At 41.4% G+C, this 3217-nt stretch overlaps 1 pseudogene; it reads right to left on the bottom strand.

Annotated features, from left to right (window-relative positions):
- Window positions 1-1669: 1669 nt before the first annotated feature.
- LOC116090621 lies at window positions 1670-2595 on the bottom strand (annotated as a pseudogene).
- Window positions 2596-3217: the final 622 nt, after the last annotated feature.

Here is a 3217-nt window from a genome sequence, read left to right as displayed (position 1 = left end):
TACAGAACTAAACATTGTTTTATAATTTTATACATAAAATTCCAGCATAATGTGAGGAAGTAATAATTCAAAGCATACCTTATAGTATTTATTTTGAGGAAATATTATCAGCTTGAGGTTAAAACATTTAACTTTACATTCCAAACTCTAGAATCATGATCCTCTTGTGAATGTAATGAAAAATTATCCAGGAAGACAAAAGCAGTTAAATGTATTCCTTTTATTTGTCATTAAGTCAATGTAATCTTTAACTGCTTCAGATATCATTTAATTATATATATATATGTGTGTGTGTGTATATATATATATATATATATATATATATATATATCCTCAGCTGGAATCATATTGCTAATGCCTTATCATACATGCTTAGAATCAAAACAAATAGTTGTTTTTTAAATTGAGACAAAATGTCTCTCTGTAGTCCTGACTGTCCTGGAACTCACTATGTAGACCAGGCTGGTGTCAGACTCACAGACATATGCCTCCCTCTGCCTCGTAAGTGCTAGGCTTAAAAATATGGCCATAAATACTGTTTAAAATCAGAATGTGAGCATTGCTGAGTTCTAATATTGATACTTAGAGTTTTGATGTTCTTTGTAACTATGTGGCTTTTTAACATTAAATTTTAGTTATAAGTCAAGCATAGTGGATTACATGTGAGCTAAAAGCAGTAGAGTTAGGAGTTCAAAACCATCTTCAGCTGTGTAGTAATTCATGGCCAGCCTGGGATATGTGAGAACCCATCTCAAAACAACAAAAGCTCGTTAGATATGGCTCAGTGATTAGGGTGCTTGCTGTTCTTGCATAGGACTTGAGTTTGGTTCATAGCACCCAAGTTTTATGGCTCATAATTCCTATAACGCCAGCTCCAGAAGACCTGACACCTCTGTCCTTCCTGGGGACCTGTATGCATATATATACACCACTCCTCCAACCCCCACATATGCATAATTAGTAAAAATATTATTTTAAAGAGAGATTGGGAATTTCTGACACAGAAGTCTGGGAGTGGGCCAGTGACATAATCCCTTACAAATCTCTTCTTTCTAGACTTGCCTATTTCTTCATTTTAATAGTTGACCTATTTAGAAAATTCTTTTTCTTGTTGTCCCCAGAATATTTAATATATATAGAGCCTGGGCATCTATTATATAACATACATGTTAAAACTTTTTTCTTTTTGATTTTTTGAGACAGGGTTTCTCTGTATAGCTTTGGCTGTCCTAGAACTTGCTCTGCAGACCAAACTGGCCTCAAACTCAAAGATCCACCTGCTTCTACCTCCCGAGTTCTGGCATGTGCCACCACTGCCCAGCCATGCTAAAAACTTTTTTTATTCATATCCCACAACTTTTGTATATGTACATGTGTAAACAGTTAAGTTACTTATTTTTTATAATGAACCTACCAGCACACATATACCCTCTTGTTTGTTCTTTGTTATATTAGTCTCTGAGGAACTTTAACTATTTTTGAAGCCCTACTGTTTGTTCAACTCCATGGTCATCAAACCCTTCTGAGAACCTTTTGAAAGTGATGTAACATGATGTCAAGGGCTGAGGCTCATTTATTTATTTATTTATTTATTTATTTATTTATTTATTTATTGATGTGAAAATAATCAGTTTTATTTATTATCACTCATAAAAGATAAAGCAAGCAAACCACATGTAGTAACTAACCAACAGAGCCTGGAGAACTTCCTGAAGAAACACATAGGAATAGAGACAGACAGGGCTCAGGAAGCCATCTGAACACAGGGAGGCAGCACCCTTCGAGAGTGTTCCCTGACCCAGGGGTGCTTCAGGACCTGGACCAGGCTCAGCCACTCTGAGGGATGGTACCTAAGAAGCTTGGAGATCAAGTCCTGGGCTCCTGCAGGCACTGATGAAGGAAACTTAAAATCCACCTGACGGATGCGTCTGTATGTCTCCCTGGAGGTGCTGCTCTCAAAGGGTGGCTTTCCCACCAGCAGCTCATAGCAGAGCACACCAATGCACCACAGATCAACCATCTCATCGTATCTATCATTTCTGGGGCCAAGTAGTCCAGAGTCCCACACATCATCTTTCTCCTGAGAGACGGGGTATGCACAGACCACTCGAAGTCTGTGATCTTCACCTCACCCCTGAGGCCCAGCAAGAGATTCTCTGGCTTGATGTCCCTGTGAATGACCTTCTTCTCATGGCAGTAGGTCAGGGCATCTGACAACTCCTCTATTATCCTCACCATGGCTGTTTGCTGTTGGTCCAACTTCTGGTTCCTCTGCAGCTCCTTATAGAGCTCACCTCCTGGAGCATACTCCAGAATTAAGTACACCCAAGTGTCATCGTAGAAATAGTTGTACAGGTGAAGGATATTTGGGTGTTATAGGTGTGCCTGGATCTCCACTTCCCTGAGAAGTTGGTGCTCCAATCCCTCTTTCTCTATCTCAGATTTGAAGAGGACCTTCAGGGTCACGATGAATTGATTTTCCTTGAGCTGAGCCAGGTACACACGCCCAAATTTCCCCCTGCCCAGAGAACGCCCAATTTCTAAGTCATTGATGGTGAAATGCTTCCTGGTTGAGGTGCTGGGCTCCATCTGGCCAGTGGAGTCTGTAGTCCAGCTCCCAACAATGGTCGGCAGCAGCTGTGAATGGAAGTCCAAGGATCCAGCAGTTGCTCAATCCCACAAGGCAAGCAGGCGAAGCAGAGAGAGAGCAGAGGCTCATTTATTTAGCCAAGCCAAGACAAAGTACGTATAGGACCTAACCCAGGACCTGAAGTCTAGTGTCTGTATATTGATCTTTCTCTGCATACTTGATGGAGCTTTGCCAAGTCCACTTTCATTGTTATTTACAGATGCTGGTTTTCCTCCTTCCCAGAAGTTAGAATACCAGCCCTGCAGTACCTTCCTAGTCTTGACAAGCAGGGCACACTCCAAGCTGAGCTCCTCAGTTATTTGCATAGCTATCTGTATGCTAGAGAAGTTCCCTTCCTGCACTTGGGGCTCCTTCCATCCCATTTGCCATTCAATTTTGCACATGAGCAAAGCTTTCTCTGTCTTCTGGAGGAGGCTGAGTATTTGTCTCTGCTTCCCTTGATTGAGACATCCCGGCCCCATTTTCCTTGGCACTTGCTCCTCCAGTTATGGCGCTGGCACAAGCTCTACCTGCAGCATCCTGTTACTCACTAGTGCTAAAAATAACCAAGATCCTAGGTGAGACGTC

The sequence above is a fragment of the Mastomys coucha genome, chromosome X (assembly GCF_008632895.1).
Source record: "Mastomys coucha isolate ucsf_1 chromosome X, UCSF_Mcou_1, whole genome shotgun sequence".
Taxonomy (NCBI): Eukaryota; Metazoa; Chordata; class Mammalia; order Rodentia; family Muridae; genus Mastomys; species Mastomys coucha.
This window is presented reverse-complemented; position numbering and strand designations above follow the sequence as displayed.